Raw genomic sequence first — 25,318 nt, forward strand, 5'->3', positions numbered from 1 at the left:
TCTGCTCTTGATTCTTGCTGTTTCGTATCACCTTTGTAGAGGCGTGTGGAGTCAGTGGGAGGATCAGGTACTTACGAGGAAGTAGTTGAATAAGAGCTAGCACGCTGTGATGATGACTGGAACGTGTAGAGTAATGAGAGTCTATGAGAAGTACATTGGAACACATAAGGTAATTGAAGACCTGATGGTCTGTGTCGGGTTATCCGCTGGAGGGCGTTACGTGGAAAGTCCATGGAAAAACCAGCTAACTGATGGCCTAATATGAGGTTATCTGGTGGGGGACAGTAGATGGGAATTCCGTGGGAAAACCAGATAGCTGAGGACTTGATGAACTGTGACGACTTCATATGGAGGAGTGCATGGGAAAAACAGACGACGGATGGCGCGTTTGCTAAAGGCAGTGTATACAGATGGGGATACCTTCGAAGTAGTGAGGTAATACTAGTGGCAGTGTGTTTTGATGGGGGTACCTTGAAGAAGTGCCAGGGGTGATATTGGGTGTCCTGCTTGTTGCTGGGGTAGCATGAAGTAATGTTGGAGGCTGCGTGTTGTATGGTAGAGTCTACACAGCCACTGTGTTCTGTAGGTACACTTCCGAGAGCACGGGGTTATTCGTCCTTGCAGGATGTACTCTTACGAGTATACAGGGGGGGGTTGTTTTGCTGTTCAGAAAGTACACTGCCGAGTGCATTTCTATTTTGCCGTTCAGAAAGCACATTTCTGATCGCTTGGGGGTATCGCGAAGCTCAGAAAGTCCACTTGGCAGTGTACAAGCGGGCTGTCCGTACGTTCAGAGAGTACACTATCGTTGTACAGTCACGGACTGAGACACTTCTTTCACCCTGACAGTGAGTGAGTCTGGTGGTCGCGGTACGTGTGGGATTCGTACCCACGCCGTCTCTAATGTATCTTGCGAGATGATCGTAAATCTTGGAGGATTTGCCGGATCGCTCATTAAGCTGCCCCTCGTAAATCATAGCATTATTTCTCGGCACAAATCTTGGAAGCCCTGGCGTTTGTGTGGGTATAGTAGCACTGTGGGAGATAGAATGCATACCTCGAGGTTCTCCCTCGTCTTATAAGAAAACTGAGATGATGCGCCTCGGAGCATCGTTCGTCAAGTTTGCGCACAAGTTTATGATGGAATCGAGAGAGTTTATTGCTTTGTAAAATGCGTTCTTTTGTCTTGAAAGATTTCGAATCCTTGATATAGATACGAGATTTTGTTTTATGGAGAGGTTTGTTGACCTGTATCGAGACAATTTGTTTTTTTTTTTTTTTTTGTCTACACATTACGTTTCTCTGTCTAAATAGTTGGTTGCCTGGTCTAGAAAGTTTCTGTTTTATGCCTTAAATGTTTGATGATTGATCCAAAGAGGTTCACATCCCATCGGGGAAACTTTAATGCTTCATCTAGAGTCTTTGTTCCCCAGCTGGGAAAGTTTGAGGCTTCAGCTATAGGAGTTAGTGCTCCGTCGGGAAAGTTTGAAGCTTCATCTGAAAGCTCTGCTCGTAGGAGAGTTTGAAGCCTTATCTAGAGGATTTACTGCCCTGCTGGGAACGTTCGAAGCTTCAATCTGAAAACAGCGTTGCCCTGTCAGGAGACGTTCAAGCTTTATCTAGAAGATTTGTTGCTCAATCTTTACCTAGAAACTTTCTCGCTCTACCAAGAAAATCTGTTGCCTTTGCGAAAGTTTCTTGCTTTATCTTGATTACCTTTTATGTTCTGTCGAGAAAAATGCATTGGTTTATCTAGAGATTTTTTTCTTTTTCTTTTTCTTTTTCTTTTTTTTGGCTCTGACGAAAAAGTTTGACGTATAACTTAAGAGAAGCTATTGTTTAGTCAACGATAATGGTTTTACCTTGTTGGATTTTGTTTTTCCTCGTGTCTTTAGATAAATTGTTGGTCTCGTAAGAAAATAATCAGGTTCTTTACCTAAATTATATATATATATATATATATATATATATATATATATATATATATATATATATATATATATATATATATATATATATATATGTGTGTGTGTGTGTGCGTGTGTGTGTGTGTGTGTGTGTGTGTAAAAAAGTGTTTTGCTAATTTCATGTGGTTGTTTGTTGCTGTGTCGAGAAAGTTTGTATCATCTAGAGAATGTTGTGGTCTGTGTTATGACTTTGATACCTCATTTAGACATAGTTTATTGCCTTACCTTGGTAATTGTTGATATATATATTTATTCTGCAGAGTATGCTGAGTGTGAACGAATGTGGTGGCCTTTGTTGTCTTTTCCTAGCGCTACCTCGCACGCGTGCGTGGGGGTAAGGGGTGCCATTTCATGTGTGGCGGGGTGGCGATGGGAATGGCTGAGGGCAGCAAGTAGGAATATGTACATGTGTATATATGTATTTGTCTGTGTATATATATGTATGTATACATTTGAAATGTATAGGTATGTATATGTGCGTGTGTGGGCGTGTACGTATATACATGTGTATGTGGGTGGGTTGGGCCATTCTTTCGTCTGTTTCCTTGCGCTACCTCGCTAACGCGGGAGACAGCGACAAAGTATAATAAACAGATGGTATGATTTCTATGAGTAATATTTGTCAGTACATCCAAGGAAGTTGTTGTTTATGTCTGCTGTAACAAGGGCCTTCAACAGTACCTAGCTTGTGTCATATGTGGAGTTTGCTGGTGTTTGTAGGTTGCGTAGCCGCTATAAGTTAGAACACGTGAGACTGTGATATGTGAAGGCGTTCGTGGAAATCCATTTATATCAAAAAATCATTGTGTGATTTTTATTTTGCATAAGTACGTTGTCAATGAAGTTGGTGTATTGAGAGAATATACTCATATATGGGCTTCTTCGTGATCAGAATGCGTCACGTGATTGCTGTGTGTGTGTGTTTGTGTGTGGGGCCGTTGGCAACTCAAGAGATGTGGCCGTTGTAATGTTTGCTTCTTTCACTGCACCGCTAAACTTTAGGACTCTTAACCTGCTCACGTCTTTCGCAGCAGCTACGACCCGACCCTTCTTCTCTTTAAATGGCAGGTTTTCAACATTCTTCAAAAGTCTTAGTTATTTTTTTATTTTACTTTTTTCTTCTTCGTCCCACACACACACACACACACACACACACACACACACACTTCTGTATCTCATAACGTCGCTTCAGAGCCCGGCTTCCGTGAAGGGTTTAGCCCGTGACTCGCAGTCGCAGCTCGCCCGTTAGGTCTCGGCAGGGGGTGTGGTGTGTCAAGCCTTCAACGATCTAGAGGCTGGTCTACGGAGACGTGTTGGAGATAACCACTCAGCAACGGCGGCGGGTCGAGTTAACGGGTGCGGTGACTCCGCCGGTGGGGTGGGCGGCGGCGGCGACGGGTGTGGGGGGGTAAGAGAGGGGGAGTGAGTCACACACCCCCGTTGGTTGACGGCCTGAGACACCGGGTCTGAAGGTGACTCCTGTAATTCCTTATTGATTTGCAGCGCACATGACACGTGGTGAAGGCCGAGACAACTGTACACCACGCCTGATAATTGCAATACATGTTGTGGGCTAAACTCCCCTCCACCTCCCACCTCCCACCTCCCAAAGGAGCACGACGGCACGGCCCTGAAGTATAACGGTGCGTTGCGAACCTCGGGTGCACGACGATACGATCGCCGAACACGACGTTACGGCCCTGGAGCGTAACGGAGGGCGCGGTGCGACCCCTTGAATAAGACGTTATGTGCCTTGAGAACGACGGTACGACCATTGAGCACGACAGTACGACCCTAGGGTATGCTGGCCAGGCCTTTGGCTAAGGCGTAATGTTTCAGGTCAAAGGCTAGGTCGTCATATGTAAGGGTCGCACGATCGTGCTCAAGGTTCGTGCCGTCGTGCTCAAGGGTCACACTGTTGTCCACATGGGTCGTACCGTCGTGCTCAAGGGTCACACTGTCGTCCACATGGGTCGTACCGTCGTGCTCAAGGGTCACACTGTCGTCCACATGGGTCGTACCGTCGTGCTCAAGGGTCACTTTGTCGTCCACATGGGTCGTACCGTCGTGCTGAAGGGTCACACTGTCGTCCACATGGGTCGTACCGTCGTGCTGAAGGGTCACACTGTCGTCCACGTGGGTTGTACCGTCTTGCTCAAGGGTCGCACCGTCGTGGTCGGGGCATTAAAGAATATTGTTCTCTTGTGTCATGAAGTAATCGCAAAACATACGACGGGTTGTGTAGTAATCACCGTTCACATTACAGGTTTGGGAAGTTCGCACAGCTGTGCGCTCTCGTTGTAACCCACATTGTAAGTGTGAAAGAAAACCTGGCTCTTCTCTTGCAGTGATTGTAACCTTCGTCACGCCTTGGAGGGCTATGCACTCTTTTGTGATAGTGGGTCGGAGTTATGTAATAATGGGTTGGAGTTACATGATAATAGGGTGGAGTTTTATGATAATAGGTTGGAGTTTTATGATAATAGGTTGGAGTTTTATGATAATAGGTTGGAGTTTTATGATAATAGGTTGGAGTTTTATGATAATAGGTTGGAGTTATACTGATGATTGGTTGGAGGTGTATGATAATAGGTTGGAGTTTTATGATAATAGGTTGGAGTGATATTGATGATTGGTTGGAGGTGTATGATAATATGTTTGAGTTGTATGGTAAGAGGTTGGAGGTATATGATAACAGGTTGGAGTTTTATAATGATAGCTTGAAGTTGTAAAACAACACATTTTAGTTATGTGATAGTAGGTTGGAATTATAAGGTGATGTGTAATAATAGGACGGAGCTACGTTTAGATAGGAAAGAGCTATATGGTAATTGGACGAAGCTATATGATAATAGGAAGAAGCTATATGATAATAGGAAGGAGCTATATAATAATAGGAAAGAACTACACGATAATAGGACGGAGCTATATGATAATAGGACGGAGCTATATAATAATCGGAAGGAGCTATACAAAAGTAGGAAGGAGGTACTTAATGATAGGACGGAGCTATATAATAATCGGAAGGAGCTATACAAAAGTAGGAAGGAGGTACTTAATGATAGGACGGAGCTATATGATATTAGGAAGGAGCCATATGATAATAGGAAGGAGCTATATAATAATAGGAAGGAGCTATGTAATGATAGGACGGAGCTATATAATAATAGACTGGAATTTTGTGATAATAGGTTGAAATGCTGCTCCGTTTTTCCCTCCTCCTCCTCCATTCAACAGTTCTCAATATTACTAGACGAACGCTTTCCAATTCGTTTGCTCCAGAATTATGATAATACACCGACAGCCGTTGACCTTTTGCTTTACAATCACGCGACTGCCTCGCCGAACCTCTTCCAAATAAGACACCCAGAGCAATTTAGAAACTATCGGGGTGCTGAAAGTCGCTCGGGCCTCGTAAGAAGAAGAGGGGAAATGGATGTCTAGATTACGCCGCAGAAACTCTAAAATGTCAACAAGGAGTCGGAGGTGGGGAGCGAGAGCGATCGGGTTTTCACTGGCATCTAGCGCATGGGCGGAGGTGGGGAAAAAGACTTTAACAGAGGGCGAAAATCAGTGAAGAACTGGTGTTGGGAGTAATGTTTTTCGCTGTTGTTACTGCGACGTGTGGCGCTGGGAATTGGGGTGGGTGGGTGGGTGGTGAGGGTTGATTGACGTGTGTCTGTTGGGGAAGACCTGGTGTGTGTATGTGGTTATTTGTAGAGAGAGAGAGAGAGAGAGAGAGAGAGAGAGAGAGAGAGAGAGAGATCAGAACGCCAAAACCTCCACCACGACGCGACAGACGCTCCGCAAAAACCGGCAGCCACAGCTGGGGCTGAGGAAGTATGACGTGCGGCCAGGGGGATATGAAGAGGGAGGGGGGGGGGGGGGAAGGTCCGCTGAAAGGTCACTCTTCCGTGAGGGATGACCCCAAGATGACCCGGGCCACGCGGGGCGAAGGATTCACCCAATTTCACGCCACTTTGTCCTCTAGGTCAAAGCTGGTGGCAGAGGTTACTGACCCTTAATGTTAAGTGGGTTTACCAGCTGTTTTGTTTGATCGGTTCCGGTCTAGTACCGCGCCCTGAATGGCTCATCGTATTTCTCCTGCTTTGGTGTCATGCAGTGGTTGTTGATCCTAGCGTGTCGACGTGGTGCTCCTGGTTTTGTGTCATGCAGTGGTTGTTGATCTTAAGTGTGTCAACGTATTGCTTGTGGTTTTGTGTCATGCAGTGGTGGTTTGATCTTAAGTGTGTCAACGTATTGATCGTGGTTTTGTGTCATGCAGTGGTTGTTGATCTTAAGTGTCAATATATTGCTTGTGGTTTTGTGTCATGCAGTGGTTATTGATCTTAAGTGTGTCAATATATTGCTCCTAGTTTTGTGTCATGCAGTGGTTATTGATTTTAAGTGTGTCAATATATTGCGTGTGGTTTTGTGTCATGCAGTGGTCGTTGACCCTGATGTGTCAACGTATTTCTCCCACTTTTGTGTCATGCGCTGGTCGTTGATCCTGGCGCGTTGACGTATTTCTGCTTTTGTTTCTTGCAGTGGTCGTTGATCCTATTGCGTCAACGTATTTCTTTCCCCGTCACGTCCAAGTGGTCTATGCTCCCAGTGCACCAGTGTGTGTGTATATTTCTCCCGGTTCTTATACCAACCAGTGTGGTTGTGGATCCTATATCCCTACACACCTTTACCATGGCCCAGTAGTAAGTAAAGTACATTATTTACGTAAAACGTTAATAAGTGAATAGCAAGGGCTTAAAATAACTGTGGATACTTCATCCTAAAGCCAACCCTCCCTCCAACTCGCCATTAGTGTCGGACATTCTTCCCTCCCTCCCCACGCAAGCCTCATTCACCCCTTAAACACAAACTCATGCTCCTCATTGGGTAAAATGAACGGTGGTGGCGCTGGAAGGGGTGGTGGGGGGGAGTAGAGAGGGGAGAGGTTGGGGGGCGGCGGGCCGCGGTGGATGGTGGCGTTGTGGTCGTGGAGAGGGGGGGAGGGGGGGATATGGGAGGAGGGTTCAGACCAGGCGTGGTCACTGGGGACGTCGTGACGTCACACGATCCACCCAGACTGCTGAAGGACACTCGCATTTTTTTTTGTTTTCCTGTTGTGAGCAGTAGACTGGGTTGTGTGTCTGGGTGCGCATGCGTCCGTTTGTATGTTTACGTTGCGTTTGGATGAGAGCGCGAAGGTGCGTAGTTATGTATGATAGCGTATGTAATGTGTATGGATGTTTGTGTGCGTGTCTGTGAGTGTACATGTGTTCGATAGTGTTTGTGTGTCGGTTTTGGTGTGTGTGTGTGTGTGTGTGTGTGTGTGTGTGTAGATGAATGGATGTGTGTGTGTTTGTTTGTGTGTGTGTGTGTGTGTGTGTGTGTGTGTGTCTTCCGGGGCTTTACATGTTGATCCCCTCCTCCTTTAAGATCACATACCGACCTCATCTCCTTGTGAGGGCAATAATCGCCTTTTGAAATACAACTCCACAAAGCTATAACAAAGTAACCAATCATTTGCTGTGTTTTTAACGTACTACTGCGGAGAACCAATCACCGCTACGCTGCCGCAGGGGATTGGCTATCTCCGTGCTTATCTCGTTATGAATACCCCAATCAGATTGGTTAATCAGAGTTGCCAATGAAACATCTGTATTGAAAGTGGGTAGATTTGCAACCAGTGCATGAACCATCGGAGGATGGTTCTCACTCAATGATGATGGCTGATATCTACGATTCGATTTCATGGTTGTTCGTTAATGACCTGGGCTTGATTGGAAATACATCTGCCACAGATTCTGATGGGGATTCGTGAAATTTTTCTTATTTACGGTCCGTTTACCTGATGGATCAGAATACTTTATGCCACAAACGCCACAGGTATGTAAATCATGTAAAACTAGGAAAGTACAGCGTAGATTTAGAACTATGGATTCTCACTGTGTCACTGTATTGTAGTGAGAGTTGATGATAATGAGTGTTGCGAATGGCAGTGATGATGGTGAGAGGAAGGGTGATAGTGATGATGGTGGTGAAAGGGAGGCTAGCAGTGATGTTGGTGAGAGAGAGAGAGAGAGAGAGAGAGAGAGAGAGAGAGAGAGAGAGAGAGAGATAGTGATGGTGGTGGAGGGAGGGTTTTTAATGATGGTGATGATTTCATGGATGTGAGAGCGAAGGTGACAAGTGAGAGGGAAGGTGATGATGACGGTGGTGAGAGAGAGAGAGAGAGAGAGAGAGAGAGAGAGAGAGAGAGAGAGAGAGAGAGAGAGAGAGAGAGAGAGAGTAATAGTGATGATGGCGAGGAGGTGGCTGATAGTGATGATGGTGGTGGTGTGTGTGTGTGTGTGTGTGTGTGTGGGAGAGGAAGGGTGATGGTGACGATAGGGGTGAAGCAGCGGTATATAATAAACGTCCATTCATGTAACGAGGACAGTGACGTTAACCCCGTATGTTTGTGTATGTGTGTGTGTGTGTGAGAGAGAGAGAGAGAGAGAGAGAGAGAGAGAGAGAGAGAGAGAGAGAGAGAGAGAGAGAGAGAGAGAGAGAGACCGCCCTCCCTCCTCAGCGCTTCAAGTATCACACGACGACTTCCATTTGGTTGGAATCGTGGAATGTGATCGTAAATATTTGTTGTGATCATGTATTAGCAGTAACTTCCCTGTGGCTGATGGCTTCAGTATACCATCCTATTTACTGAATTAGTTTTTTGTTTCTCACTTTTAGATAGCCATTAAAATGCATTTCGGTTTAATCAGCCATTAAGACACGTTTCACGTTAATTAGTCATTAAGACACGTTTCACGTTGATTAGTCATTAAGACACGTTTCACGTTAATTAGTCATTAAGACGCGTTTCACGTTAATCAGCCATTAAGACACGTTTCACGTTAATTAGTCATTAAGACACGTTTCACATTAATCCTAACTTTGATGAACTGGGCTTTTTTTTAGGACACCAGTAGAATGTTTGCATGATGATAGCCAGTCGACCTGCGGTAGCGTGACGAGCAGGGATGGTTGTGGTACAACACAGCACGTCATTGGTCGCCCTGTTAAGCATTGCTCAGCCTTGTTTGTCTCTGTGATTGTAGCCGTCGCACGTTAGACGCATTAGGCAGTTGTAACGCCTGATTGAAGGCGATGATCCACGTTTAAGGACCCGAGTATCCGTAAAGAAATGTAATGAATGTAAAGACACACACACACACACACACACACACACACACACACACACACAAGATAGGTTTGAGATGGGGCTCTATCAGTGTTACGTTATTGCCCCCCTTATGCACAAGTGATCACAGTCAAGGGAAAAAAAAGGAGAGAGAGAGAGAGAGAGAGAGAGAGAGAGAGAGAGAGAGAGAGAGAGAGAGAGAGAGTATACAACACACAAACCACCGTTACAGGGTCACTCCTCATTCACTGTACAAAAAGTTTAATAATATGAAGGATTTACGGTAATATTCTCCCCTCCCCCATACTTCATAAACGATTCAGGAACTTCATGTGCTATGCGTGTGTGTGTGTGTGTGTGTGTGTGTGTGTGTGTGTGTGTGTGTTTGTGTTTGTGTTTAATCACCTATTTTCCATGTAAAAGGAGGGGAGTGCTGCACCCGTGGGATCCACCCCCTCCCCCAATCTCATGAACTTTCTCTACTATCATGCAACTTCTTAAACTTGTGTGTGTGTGTGTGTGTGTGTGTGTGTGTGTGTGTGTGTGTGTGTGTGTGTGTGTGTGTGTGTGCTGTCCGCATTTACAGTTTCATCACTCAGTTTATTCTTTGTGTGTGTGAGTGTGTGTGTGTGTGTGAGTGTGAGTTAAGTGGAGGAGGTCAGTGACTCCAGATAGCGAAGGCTCCTGTCTCTTGACGTAACACCGGCCTCCCTCCACCATCCCATCCAACCCCCCAGCCCGGCGGTCGGTAACTGGGACGCTCAGCTCTTATCGTGGAGGGCATTATAACCCAGTCTCATGGCGGATCATGGCTCTTCACATTGGCATGGACGCCCCGCCTTTCGAATGAGGAGGTGGGGAGGATTCAGGAGGATTCGTGCCTCTCTCTCTCTCTCTCTCTCTCTCTCTCTCTCTCTCTCTCTCTCTCTCTCTCTCTCTCTCTCTCTCTCTCTCTTACTTTCTCTCCCTCTCTCTATCTCTCTATCTCTCTCTTTGGATTAGTTGCCCAACGCAGTGAGAAAGCTCTGACTGCTTTTACTTCTCGCACTGGACCGTGTGTGTGTGTGTGTGTGTGTGTGTGTGTGTGTGTGTGTGTGTAACACGAGACGTACAAATTCACCTACCATTGGCCCGTGATCGTGGATCACTTTTAATTACTGTCACGCCTGGAGAGGCGACTCCCAGTACACTAGTGAATGTACTCCTGTACTGATGTATAATTTGTTTCAGTACGGGAGTGAATGTACAGTTTGTACATGTGTGCAGTTTCTTCAGCACACTAATGAATGTGTGTCTGTACTTGTGTGCAATTTTTTCAGGACACCAATGAACGTATGTATGTACTTGTGTACAATTTTTGCAGTACACCAATGAACGTGTATCTGTACTCATTTTTTTTTTACAGCATGTTAGTGACTGTAACCTACCTACCTACCTACGTATTTTGTCGAGGATTTACGGGATTTACAGCCGTGGCCATGATTTATCATCTGTATTTGCTTTTTACCTTTTACATTTTATCTTTAGTGAATTTTTTATCATTGAATCCTGGGTAAAGGTGAAATTCAGTACGATTGTTGTCATGAAAGAAGAGGAGGGAATGGGAATACAAGAAGGAAAAGAAAGGAATGGGAATACAAGAAGGAATAGAAAGAAAAATGGGAGGGGTAAAGATGAAAGGAAAGGGTAAGGTAGATGGGATGAGTAAGGTTAGGGGTAAAGGAACAGACGGGACAATGCAAAGGAAGGGTTTGAGAAGGGGTAAGGGTAAGGGAAGAGGAAAGGGAAGGGTAAGGGAAAGGAAGGGTCAGGGGAAGATGGAGGGATTGCCAAGGGAGGAGGAGGAGGTAAGGGAAAGAGACGAGGAGGTCGGGCAGGAGAAGGACGATGGAAGGGGTAGGGAAAGGAGGAGGAGTAGTGACAAGGAAGACAAGAGGAGAGAGAGAGAGAGAGAGAGAGAGAGAGAGAGAGAGAGAGAGAGAGAGAGAGAGAGAGAGAGGGGATAATTAGTTGAGCGAAGGTCACCGGAGGCGGGAGTGTAGTAGGTGGGTGGTGGTCCAGCTGACACATCATGTGAGTGGTGGCTGTGGTGCTGCTGCCGTGGGTGAGTGCGCTCCCGTGGCCTTGTAAATGGGTGTGCTGGTAGGTGGTGCAGTGGTTGTGCGGTGGGTGTAGTGGCAGAGGCGTGCAGTGGTGGTGGGTGTAGTGGTGTAAAGGTTGGGGGTGTGGTGACGATGGAGGTGCATCAGGGACGTCAATGTGGTGGTGGTGGTGTGGGGTGTGTGTGTGTGTGTGTGTGTGGTGGAGGGGAGGGAGGTGGTTGACTCAGGACCTGGCCAGCACAGTTGTAAGAAAATGCTGGACATTTCAACACATTTCTTTGTTGTGGTTCTCCTTGTTTATCGCACCGCCTCTCCCTCGTGTCTCTTGCTCTACTTTTATCTCCCCTTGCTCTTCTCGAGAGAGCTGGACGTCTGAAGATCTCTCTCTCTCTCTCTCTCTCTCTCTCTCTCTCTCTCTCTCTCTCTCTCTCTCTCTCTCTCTCTCTAACCCCCTCCCCTGTACGGTGAGAGCCGTCGCAGGGTCAGCAACCCTGGCAGGTAACAACTGAAAGGTGGGGAAGGGTTGGGAGATTACCGTGGGAGGGGGGGTTTTTCATGGCAGTGCCCAGGGTGCTTCACAGTGGGAAGGGAGGAAGGGGAGCGTGGGGGGAATGACGTCCATACCCAACCAACCACCCCAGTACCCTCTACTCCCACGGCTGGACTTTGCGCAAGGTTTTGCCCCATGGCACCAGCTGACCCTTGGGCAAGGCGTTTGCCTCGTCCTGCTGCTTTGCGCTACGTCTCGGTCCTACGAAAGACCTTGTCCTGTAGCTAATGCGCCACAGCTGGGGCCTTACGCAAATCCTGCTCCTCTACGTCACTGCTGGGCCTTATCTTGTCCTGTTCTACGCCACAATTGGTACCTTACGCAAGGCTTTGCCTCGTCCTGTTGCTGCTCTGTGCTACAACTGGATCTCTTGCGCAAGGTCTTTCCTCCTCCTCCTCCTCCTCCTCCTCCTCCTCCTGCCCTGTGCATGTACGCAAGTGAGCTACCACGCCGAGTTGTTGGCATTGGAGCTTGCCTAAGATCTCATTTTGGGAATGACTAATGTTCTTCTTTTTTTATAAAAGCAAGTTCAACGAACTCGTCAATATATTCCTAAGATTTGACCTCATTTCAGCTGGACGGTGCGATCCATGAGCACGACGGTGCGATCCTTGAGCACGACGGTGCGATCCTTGAGCACGACGGTGCGATCCTTGAGCACGACGGTACGATCCTTGAGCGCGACGGTACGATCCTTGAGCGCGACGGTGCGATCCTTGAGCACGACGGTGCGATCCTTGAGCACAACGGTGCAATCCTTGAGCACGACGGTATGATTCTTGAGCATGACGGTACGACCCTTGAGCATGACGGTACGACCCTTGAGCACGACGGTACGATCCTTGAGCACAACGGTGCAATCCTTGAGCACGACGGTGCGATCCTTGAGCACGACGGTGCGATCCTTGAGCACGACGGTGCGATCCTTGAGCACGACGGTGCGATCCTTGAGCACGACGGTACGATCTTTGAGCACGAAGCTACGATCCTTGAGCACAACGGTGCAATCCTTGAGCATGACGGTACGATCCTTGAGCATGACGGTACGACCCTTGAGCACGATGGAAAGGTCCTTGAGCACGATGGTACGATCCTTGAATACGATGGTACAGTCCAGAGGTGCAGAGACCTGACCTGATTTACAATCATGTTTCTATCACTGATTTTAGGGCAACACAACTGTTATCTTTCCTCAGAATCAGAGCCTTTGACCTGACCTTCAAGGGTCGGGTCAAAGGTCAGGCCATCACACCTAAGGATCGCACCATCGTATTCAGGTTTAGTACCTTAGTATTCAAGGATCGTACCGTTGTGCTCAAGGGTCGTACCGTCGTGCTCAAGGATCGTACCGTCGTGCTCAAGGATCATACCGTCATGCTCAAGGGTCATACCGTCGTGCTCAAGGATCGCACCGTCGTGCTCAAGGATCGTATCGCCGTGCTCAAGGATCGTGCCGTCGTGCTCAAGGGTCGTACCGTCGTGCTCAAGGGTCGTACCGTCGTGCTCAAGGGGCTCGATATATTCCTCAATACATCGGCTCAAAGAAACCCATGATCCAATGTTATAGTGTCCCCAAAGACCGGTTCATAAGTTGCTTGCGTGAACTGACTATCGCTGGACACAACTGTGTGTGTGTGTGTGTGTGTGTGTGTGTGTGTGTGTTGGTAGTGCATGAGACTTTCTCGGGGTCGTGGGGTCACGCCCCACTTTCTGCGGTGTGAGCCACCGTAGAGTGATGGTCAACGCCGAGGTTCATTATATTATATAAATATATATGAAAAGTTAAAGTTAATGAGAAATAGTGATAGACACACACACACACACACACACACACACACACACACACACACACACACACACACACACACACCCAAGTATCCACCGTCCACACGACCCTCCACGCACCCTCACCTGGCCGCTGTGAATGACCTCCCGCCACGCACCTGAAATCTGACCCACTTGTCAACTTCCGCCGGTGCCAGCCCCTAGGTTGAATGACTCCCCTGGTGGCACTCCACGCCACCGCCCGCTATTGAGGGTTGCTAGGCGGCAGCTAGCGGCATTGGGTGGCAGTTAGTGAGGATGGGCGGCAGCCGGAGGCACTAGGCGGCAGCAAGCGGCATTGGGCGGCAGTTAGTAGCCATGGGCGGGTGCGGGAGGCAAAAGGCGACGGTGGGAGGCACCAGGTAGCAGTGGATGGCACTTGATGGTAGTGGGAGGTACTAGACGGTAGTGGGTGGCACTGAGTTGTAATGAGTGGCACTAAGTGGCAGGGGGGTGTTACTATATGGCAGAGGGATGCACTGGGTGGTGGTAGAAGGCACTATGTGGAAGTGGGTGGGATTAAGTAGTAGTGGGAGGCAGTAGGTGACAGTGAGAGGTATTGGGTGGCAGTGGAAGATACTAGGAGGCACTGGGAAGTACAAGACGGGAGTGGGAGGCATTAGGTATCAGTAGGTGGGCATTAAGCGGCAGTGGGAGGCACTAAGTGGTGTCACGAGGAATGGTATCAGGCGACGGTAAGTGGTACTAGGGGAACCTGAGCACCGGTATCAGGCGACGGTAAGTGGTACTAGGGGAACCTGAGCACCGGTATCAGGCGACGGTAAGTGGTACGAGGGGGACCTGAGCACCGGTATCAGGCGACGGTAAGTGGTACGAGGGGGACCTGAGCACCGGTATCAGGCGACGGTAAGTGGTACGAGGGGGACCTGAGCACCGGTATCAGGCGACGGTAAGTGGTACGAGGGGAACCTGAGCACCGGTATCAGGCGACGGTAAGTGGTACCAGAGAATATGAGCAATGGGCTAAGCTGTAGTGAGTGGTATTAGGAGACCTGAGAAGTGGTATCAGGCGGCAGTAAGCGGTACTTGAGGGGCATGAGCAACGGTAGCAGACGGTACTAAGTACCACTTGAGGTACCAGAGGAACGGTGTCTGGCTGCTAAATGGCAGTAAGCAGCAAGATTGTAAGTAATATCATTGTGCTAGTATGAGCCAGTACACCTACTGGTATACGACAGAACGGAAGGAGAGAAGCATGTGCGAAACTAGTATTGATCGACACTAGGCGGTGCGAAACTGGTATAGATCGGTGCTAGGTGGTGCGAAATAGCAACTTAAACCGCGCGCGGGACCGGCTTTGATGGTTCTGTTCTGTGCTAGGCGGAACTTGAAAAATACTTAGGCTTCCATAAGGCATCAGTAGCAACCTGTACTTGGCTGCAGCGCTGACCCGTCCATTCGCGTAGGTACTAGAGAGAGAGAGAGAGAGAGAGAGAGAGAGAGAGAGAGAGAGAGAGAGAGAGAGAGAGAGAGATTCCGCCCACTCCAGCACGTCGCATTATACCACCGTTTTAATCCCTTCGGCGTCCTGAAAAAAAAAAATATGTTCCTTCATAATGATACAACAACAGTATAACACCCAAAATATCAACTTTCCCCGTAAACCTGATGTTGTCCTCCGGGTTAGGGGAAAAAAAAAGAAGAATGTATCTGCCAACACACTTAAGTCCAGTGTGACACTTTCCAGTCTCTTGTCTTGGAAACGTTTCTTCCAGGCGAAAAAAAAAAAGGGTTGCTTGGGTGAACGCCATCTTAAATAGTAAGTAAGTTCGTGACACGGTGCAGTGCGTGAGGCGAGGCTGGTGGCAAAACAAAGGTAAATAAATAAACAGTGTGTGTGTGTGTGTGTGTGTGTGTGTGTGTGTGTGTGTGTGTGTGATACGATTTTTTCTTCCTCTCTCCCAGGGGGCAGTTTCAGGAGACGCAGTGAAAGTTTAGGCCAATAACCCAGCGAGGGGGCAAGTTTCTCTCTCAGTCCAGTCGAAGGGGAGACATCACCAGCCAGCCTGGCAGGGGTCCTTGGCCTCTCTCTCTCTCTCTCTCTCTCTCTCTCTCTCTCTCTCTCTCTCTCTCTCTCTCATATGTTTAGGTTCTTTTTTTTCTCTCCTTCGTCTTTATTCGTTTCTCTCTTTTCTTCATTGTTATACTCATCATCTTCTTGTCGATGTTGGTACGTTTTTCTTTTTTTCTCTCCTTCTTCTTCTATTTCTTCTTCTACTTCTTCTCTTCCTTTTCCTCCTCCTCCTCCTCCTCCTTTCTTCTCCTTCTTTCTCCTTCTTCTTTCCACCCATGGTCACTGTCTCCACACTCCTGCCATCTTCATCACACTTTTACTTTCCACATAATGGAGTACACCGCCACATTCCCAGACCCATCGCTTGCCAATTGCCCCGTGGTGGTTCCCCCTCCACCCGTCTGTCTCATCCGTTTAGTTGAAGACACGTCTTTCTGTGTTTATGTGTCAATAGGGAAGTGAGTGATATTTTCGCTGTCTGGCATATTTTTTTTTGGGGGGGGGGCACTATTGATCATCAGGCACCTTAAAGAGACTTCGTGCCTCAATATGCCAGCGCTGATTAGCGTGCGATGTAAAGTGAACAGATAAGATCAGAGTGACGTGCAGATGGTGTGTTGATCATTATCGTTGATCATCTCTGTAATTAGCGAGAGAGAGAGATCATTGTCTTCCAAGATTCCAGGCGATAAATTTTGCGAGACGCGATTATAATGTCTGATAATTGGGGTCATCATGTCGGAATGAAGTGTTTATTAATGGATGAATGTCAGTATTGGTTTAAACCTCCGTGGGCACGACGGGGCGGCCCTCGACAACACGACACGACGGGGCGACCCCTTCAACACGACACGATGGGGCGACCCCTTCAACATGACACGACGGGGCGACCCCTTCAACAAGAAACGACGGGGCGACCCCTTCAACATGACGCGACGGGGCGACCCCTTCAACATGACGCGACGGGGCTACCCCCTTCAACACGACGCGACGGGGCGACCCCTTCAACATGACGCGACGGGGCGACCCCTTGAACAACACGACACGAATACGCGACCCTTCAAAACGACGCGACGGCGCTACCCATCAGCAAGAGGACGTGACCCTCTGAGTATGATGGCCTGCCTGGCGGCCTTTGACCCGACCCATTAGGAGCCGCAGGTCACCAGACACGCCATCATACCCGAGTGTCATATCGTCCTTGATGAAGAGGTTAAGTAACGTTTGAATATATATATATATATATATATATATATATATATATATATATATATATATATATATATATATATATATATGATAGATAGATAGATAAGTTGGTTATTCTTTTCACTCGTTTAATTTCATAATGGTCGATGATATTGTAGTAACTGGATGATTGACTGACTGACCACAGGTGTTTTTTTCTTGTGTTCTCGTGTGAGTTAAATAATTTCCACTTTTCTCTCTCTCTGTGATGAGGGCATGTAGTCACGACCCATCCTCGAGTAATATTACCGTTGTGAATATAATATTTCTCTTGAATGTGTACTTATTTTGTGTATCTGATTATCCTGTTTTGTAGGTGTTTCAGCATCTTATGTGTTGCATTTGCTGGCTTGCGTTTACAGTAGCGTGTAAACACAGTGGCGAGCAGTTACAACTGTGGATGTTTTAATGATGGTCTGTGGCCCGCTGGTGTGAGATTTATGTTCGCTTTGGTGCATTTTAGCGGGCAAATGATCTTCCCTAAAGTTTGGCTTCTGCTGCCTTGGTGAACTTGAGGGAAAGCTCCGAAAACGTATGTGTCAATGATCAGCCTTTCCCTCCCTCCCATTTTATTTTTTCCACAGGCTTGAATGCCCTTGAGAACAATTGTCCATGGTCTAGCTTGAGGATACAGTGCAGAGTCTTCATGCAGCAAGATACATGATGGAAATATAAACAATAACAGATGATAATGCAGGAAGAGGTAATACAATAACAGATAATGCAGCAATAGGTAATACAACGATAATTACTGTAAATTATATACACAGTAACTGAAATAATACATAAATGATACAAACAGGAACACCTGTGTGTATAAAAAAAAAACCAACACTATAATTAAGAACTCTCCCGAACACAGACAGAAAAAACACTTAAGAAGAATGATTCAAGAGAACTGGTAGTAATAGTTGGTCATTACAAGGAAAAGGGAACACTTCAGATTGATCGGTTAAGATTACTTTGATCCAAAAGGAATTCTTGTTTAGCTATATAAGTTATATTTGAGATAATACAGGTAATCATTTCATCACTTTGTCGAGAGTTTTCGTAAGTAAAAGTGTTACAATAGGTTACATTTGTATTAAGTATATATATATATATATATATATATATATATATATATATATATATATATTTATTTTATTTTGCTTTGTCTCTGTCTCCCGCGTTAGCGAGGTAGCGCACGGAAACAGACGAAAGAATGGCCCAACCCACTCACATACACATGTATATACATACACATCCACACACGCAAATATACATACCTATACATCTCAATGTATACATATATATACACACACAGACATATACATATATACACATGTACATAATTCATACTGTCTGCCTTTATTCATTCTCATCGCCACCTCGCCACACATGGAATAACATATATATATATATATATATATATATATATATATATATATATATATATATATATATATATATATATATATATATCAGTAACAACCGAAAAACAGACGTCAGGCTACGTAATATTTATTCCGCTGACACCAAACAGGAAATATACAAGAGGAACGGGAACGGTCCCCTCCTCTCAAAAAAACAAACGAGGTTTATTAGCCCCAGAGAAGGGCGGGAGAATCTGGATCCGGCACAGTAACATGACATGGCGCGAGACCGAGAGTGAACGTTAAGAAGAGATTGCTGCTGCCGTGGGTTGCAAAAGTCGAGGCATGTGTTAGTGTATGACCACTGCCTGCAGTGTGTGTGTGTGTGTGTGTGTGTGTGTGTGATAACTATTTGTGTGTTACGGGGTGAGAGTTTTACACTCGTGTTGCCCCGTCTCTTAAGCTTGCATATGTGTCATGCATTTACTCGTGTGTGTGTGTGTGTGTGTGTGTGTGTGTGTGTGTGTGTGTGTGTGTGTGTTTGTTTGTTTGTTTGCTTGTACATGATCGTGTGTGTGTGACTTTTTGGTATGTGTTTTCATGTTTGTGTGTATATGTACGCATGTGCGTACATGTATGTATATTTATGGTTACTTGTGAATACGTATGTGCCTGTCACTTAGTGTATGTACATATTTTGCAAGTATATGTGAGTGTGTGTGTGTGTGTGTGTGTGTGTGTGTGTGTGTGTGTGTACTGTACAGTTCGAGGCTCCCGGGACCCCTATCTCTTTTAACTTTCTCAACGTCTTACACCTTTTTAAACTCCTCTAATGCCGTCTACATTGACAATCTCACCAATACCTTAATTCCATTCACACGTTCATTCTTGTACCATAAAAGTATTTATCATTTTTCTAAAATCTTTTTCCAGAATTTTTTTCTTTATTTGCTTGTTTATATGTTATGGCTTGTAGTTGTTACAATTTTTTTTAGTTCTTCTTGTAGTTGTTACGTCTTTAAGTCTTTAGTTGTTACGTCTTTAGTTCTTCTTGTAGTTGTTACATCTTTAAGTCTTTAGGAGAACTTTTCTCTCTTGATCATGGAATTGATTTCAAATAACTTGGAGGTTGTGATCGCGTCACCCCTTACTCCTCTCTTCCGTGGGGAACAGATTTATGGCCTCTTAATCTCTCTTTAACTCAGCTCTCTTAATTCTAGTGTGTGTGTGTGTGTGTGTGTGAGTGTTTTGTGTGTTTATGACTATATTTTTGCGATGCGTGTGTGCGTATTGATGTGTATATATTTGTATGTTTTCGTGTTTGAATGTGTGTTTGTATTTTTGCATACAAGTGGATATGTATTATGTATTTGCTTGTAGGTGTGATGGTATATGCGTGTTTGTAGTGTAATGTGTATGTGTATTTGTGTTTGTGGTTGTTTTGAGTATTTGAATGTTTTTCTTTGGTTTTATGTATGTATGTATGTATGTATGTATGTATGTATGTATGTATGTATGTGTGAGCGAAGAGGTGCACAGTGAAAGTACGTTCAAGTGTGGGTCATTGACATTTGGTGTTTTGTCGTCGGGGTATTGAGCTCTACAACAAATGGCTTGAAGGCTGATTTTCTTAACCATTGAGTTGGGTACTCTATCATTGTTGCCGATAGGGTAATTGTCCCCTATAGTAGGTGATCATACGACGGATTTTCCTCTGTCAGTGAGATGGGCACTACACAGCACCGTCCCCAGTAGTGGAGGGGGGGGGGGGTATTTGTCCACTAAAACCAGTGGCCAGAAGGCAGACTTTCCCTTATCGCTGGCGTGATCACCCTGTCATTGCTGGCTATGCGAGTAAAGACCTTTTTAACCCAGTTGTGACATTGCGCCGTGATCAGTGTATACCTTTTTCCCCCGGCAGAATCTTCGGGAGGGAAGCCACTAGGCTGGAAGCCAGGTCATGATGACACCTGGGGATTGATTAGGACGTGAATGGGAAAGTTGCATTCACGTGAGATGGGTACGTAATGAGACTCTTGAGCACGACGGTGCGTTGCTTGAGCACGACGGTGCGTTGCTCGAGCACGATGGTGCGTTGCTTGAGCACGACGGTGCGATGCTTGAGCACGACGGTGCGATGCTTGAGCACGACGGTGCGTTGCTTGAGCACGACGGTGCGTTGCTCGAGCACGATGGTGCGTTGCTTGAGCACGACGGTGCGATGCTTGAGCACGACGGTGCGTTGCTTGAGCACGACGGTGCGTTGCTTGAGCACGACAGTGCGACCCTGGTGCACGACGGTGCTCAAATCTTTTGCTGTTGATGGCTTGGTCTTTGACCTATATATGGGTCAGGTCAAAGGCCAGGCCACCGTACCCAGAGGGTTGTACCGTCATGCTCAGTAGCTGTACCGTCGTGTTGAAGGATCGCACTGTCATGCTCAGGGAATCAAAAGCATATTTCAAAACACCAGAAAAAAAGGAGAAAATGTTTGCTTGTGAATGTTTGATAATATCATAATGCATTTCGTTATATTTTGTTTTAATAAGTTGGTGTATTTTAAGAGAAAACAGTATTTTCAGTCACTTACACAAAAGTCGGTCCTGGCTAATCACTCCGTAAAGAGTCGGATGTAAACGCGTTAATAGAGAAGGTAAATTGGCTTGAGGTATATATATATGTGAATCTTCACACCTGATTCCAGTTATGTTTCGCTGGATCCTTGAGGTGCCAGGCCTTATATGTTACTCATTACAGGTAGCTGCATGGGATGGCAAGATGGCGTCCGGCGACCGATCAATAAAGTGTGTAAAAGTGGGAAAGGTACGAAGCGCTTATGTAAATGTGGAAGACCATGTTTCACGCCGAGCACAATGGCGTCGGGAGAGGGAGTGTGTATAGGGCGACTTTCAAAGGCTCTATGTACTTGATCCATCTCATGAAAATGGACTTAATGATGATCTATGGATAGGTCCACGACAGCGGAGTAATGATGTCCACACACGAGCGTGGATAGGTATACGAGTGTGGATAGGGACATTAGTGTGAATATGACGTTTTTACTGGCAGTAGGTTGAATGGATCCAACACGATTCTGTTGATAAGAAACACGCCTCCTATCTAGATTTTTACCCAGCGATGATTCTGGTACGACAGATAGTGTATGATACGAATGGCATGTGTGGATACGCTGCTGCTGGTGTGTGAGTGTATATGATTTCTTCTCCTTCGTTGACGGTCTCATGAGGACCCCAATGGCCCTCTCGGTGTTCGTATATCCCTGCTGTAAATCTTACTGTGGCTGCGACACACGTCGAGGCGCTGCGCGTCGGTCCCCACACGTTTGTGCAGGAGGGGGGAGGGGGGGCACACCGTCCCCCCCCCTCCGCGTGCCCCCCCCCCCCCTCCTCCTCCACGCCCCCCCAACATCGGATGTCGACTGAGGAGTGGCCATTATTAGGTGGGTGTTTTTGGGGTCAGCGGCCGGGGTCGGGGACAGTGGGGCGACCCCTTGGTTACGCCATCTTCTCCGCTGTTATCACTGGCGCATGCGTAGGGGTTAGTGATCCCGTCCTCCTCCTCCTCCTCCTCCTCCTCCTCACACACACACACACACACACACACACACGTATGTAGAACAGGACCTCATGATTCATGCATGTACATTTAGGTACACATGTAATACGTACAGACGTCACAAACGCGTAAGTTCATATGACGAACGCATCGCTGCGGATGTTCGTTATACACATACGCATATCCCATCCTGAACACGCATGTGTGTCCTCCTTAATTACACGTTTGCTGTTAAGAGAACGCGTGTGGAGTGCGCACACACACACACACACACACACACACACACACACACACACACACACACACACACACACACACACACACACACTTTCTCTCCCCGAGAGAGAGAGAGAGAGAGAGAGAGAGAGAGAGAGAGAGAGAGAGAGAGAGAGAGAGAGAGAGAGAGAATCACAGTCATCACAAATGTCAAGAGTGATTAGAATCCATAATATGAGAGAGAAGTGAATCATTAATACAGCACTGCTTCAGTCGTTGACTCGAATCGCCATCAGAATTCTAATTCAAGCTGACCCGTCCTTGTGGGCCGAACAACTCTCTTGAAGAACAGCCTTGAGAACAGAGTGAACGACGATGAACAGGCGTAGAGAACATAGTCATTGCCGATGAATCGGCTTGAATGTAATGAATGGTGGTAAACGGACATAATACAAATGATGAGTGACAGTGAACGGGTCTGATGAACATAATGAGTGGTGAACAAGTCTTATGAACACAGTGAGTGGTGTTGAACAGGACCGGATGAGTAGCGTGAGCACTGGTGAACGGAGCTGATGATCAAGAGTGGTGAAAAATAGGCCTGATTAAAATAGTGAGTGATTATGGATTGATATCTGAAGATGTTATTAGTTGTGGAAAGGTCTGATGAAGATGATGAAACGTGTTGAACAGGCCTGATGAACTTGGTGAACCGTGATGAAGAGGTCTGATGGCAATAATCCCATGTGTTGAATCGGTCTTGATGAACATGATGGGGTTGTTACGACCTAGTCTGGATGGACTTGTTGAGTGTTACTGATTAGGCCCGCTGAAACAAGAGCATTTAAGTATGAGGGGCGTTGGTAATCGTGATGATGAACAGATAGAGTGATTGTGATAAGTTTAGATTAAAAGACTTTATGAACATGATGAGGATGAAGAGATCTTTTGAACCCGGTCGGTACAGATAAACATGCGTGAAGAATATGAGGATTGATTAGGCATGGTGAACCTGGTCGATACAGATGACTAGTCTTGAACGTAATGAATGCGTCTTTTGAACCTGGTGTGTAGAGGCAGACTGGTTTGGCCGACAGTGGGATGCTGAAAAAGCCTGGTAAGTCTGGAGTGAGTAGAGACTGCAAGACTTGGTGAATACTTAAGAATGATGAGGAAACAGCATGGTAATGAGAGTAGAGGAGAATGTTACACTAAACAATTGCATCTACCCTACAGTCGGAATCATCTGCCACTCTCATCGCTCTTGTATAAAGCACCACGACGCACTTTTTATCTCTGGTCCTTTATCCTCGCTGCTTGTCCTGAACTCCCGGAGACCAGAGAGATCACACGATGGTCTTTGAAGCTACAGACGGCTATTCAGACATTGTTGGACAAGGCATTCAAAAGCGGTCATGAGGGTAGGGTTAGCTAGCCAGCCAGCCAGCCAGCAGCAGCCCCTCGGGTCATGGATGACTCGTGAAGGAGCCAGCGTCGGGCAGAGTCCTTGGCTTTAGGTTTACCGTCAGGTTGGGTGGGTCACGGATCGCCGCCTCGCCCTTGGGAACAGAGGAGCTGAGACTCCCCGAGTTGCGGTACGGTCTAGACTCTGTTTTGCCAGGTATATCCCGCTGGCCGACGACCCCGAGCGCTGCTCGAGGTCAACGCCTCGAGCTCAGGGTAGAATTAGGGTTCGCGTGAGATGCAGTACGACTGGTTGTAATGTAGGATCGTTGTCTGGAACTGGAATATCCCTCCTCCTCTTCTTCCTCCTCCTCCTACCTCGTGATATATACTGGGACGTTGAGAGCAGGGCGTCTTTAGACAAAGGCCTGAGCTACGCGCAGACCTGGCGAATCTCGTACCAAAAGACTGGAAGATACATATTTCCAGCCTTGTCCTTCGTCGATGATCATGCAAGTAGTTGTTGCCACAATCACCGTGGTCATAGAGTGTCACACGAGGCTGAGGTAGAGGAATGGCTGTTTGGAGTCTGGCCCTATCGGGTCATCGCCATCTTCCTCGTGTTGTAACGGAGAAACCGCTAGTGTTAAGACCGCCTACCTCCCCCTCCTCCTCTTCCCTCACCTTACGTAGGTCGTAGTTCGCGGCGCTGGGTACAGACACCGCGTACTCACGAAATGAAATATGATCCGTGGGGGTTGAGGAACGTTTTGCTTGGGCTTCATTCTTTATTCATTTCTCTCGTGTGACTTCAAAGGGCAAAGGTCGTAGTCTGACCTAACGGTTAACAATACCCCTTCACCGCGGTGCCCGCTTGCGTTAGTCACTGACCACTGGTGACGACGATGTGTGTCGTGGTGACCGTTACGTAATGTTTCCTGAGGGAAACGAGACAAGCGCGTGCCCAAAACCCGGTTGACGCTGAGGTTGGCGGCGACATCTCATGGCTCAAAGTACCCGTCTTCCTGCCTTGCCATGTGAATGACGAGGTGGGGTGGGTGGGGACGACGCAGCACGGCGAAGGGGAGATGACCCATCACATAAACGATAGAGGAGGGGGACGTAGGCCATCACCGTGTACTATAAGGGGGGATATATAGCCCATCTCATGCCCATCACGAGGGGGGGAAGAGGGACACAGCCCATCACAGACACAACTAAGAGGACACAGAACCCCAAGCACATTGCGTTGACTTATCTCTTTCCAGTGAGGTTCGTAGAGACACACACATGTTATTTTTTTCATAATGCGTCATGTACGTCTTTTCCAAGGACTTAATTCGACGTGGTCACCCGTCCACCACCAGCATAGCTCGTGAGAATGACCCTTTTTACCCCCATCTCTCTCTCCTCGCCAAAGGTCACCAACCTCTCTCCTTAGAGAAAAGTTGTGTAAAGGACAATTTTTTTTCTCTCCTGTACTCTGGTATTGCACGTTGCTGTCGCCTCACGCGGTGACCTAACCCTCTCGCCAGGAATTACCTCAAGTGTGGGATAATTCCTGTGCTCGTTCGTCGTGTCTCTGCATGGGCTGTCGGGCAGCATAAGTTCACGCTCGCTGACAGAGCCTTCACTCTGTAGGTGTACCTAGGTTGAGGTGAATGTCTGTCTGGTCTGTGTCGAATAGATGTAGCGTGTTCAACTCCCTTTAGCAGTGTAATGATGATCAGATGGGATCATAATGCTGCATTTAGGATCGGTGGATCTTGTATTTGCCGTGCGTGGTGTGGTGACCATCTGTGTGATGTGAGAGGATGTCTCAAATGGAGGACAAGAATGTTAATTAATATCATAGTTGCTG

Source organism: Panulirus ornatus, chromosome 36 (genome assembly GCF_036320965.1).
Source record: "Panulirus ornatus isolate Po-2019 chromosome 36, ASM3632096v1, whole genome shotgun sequence".
NCBI lineage: Eukaryota > Metazoa > Arthropoda > Malacostraca > Decapoda > Palinuridae > Panulirus > Panulirus ornatus.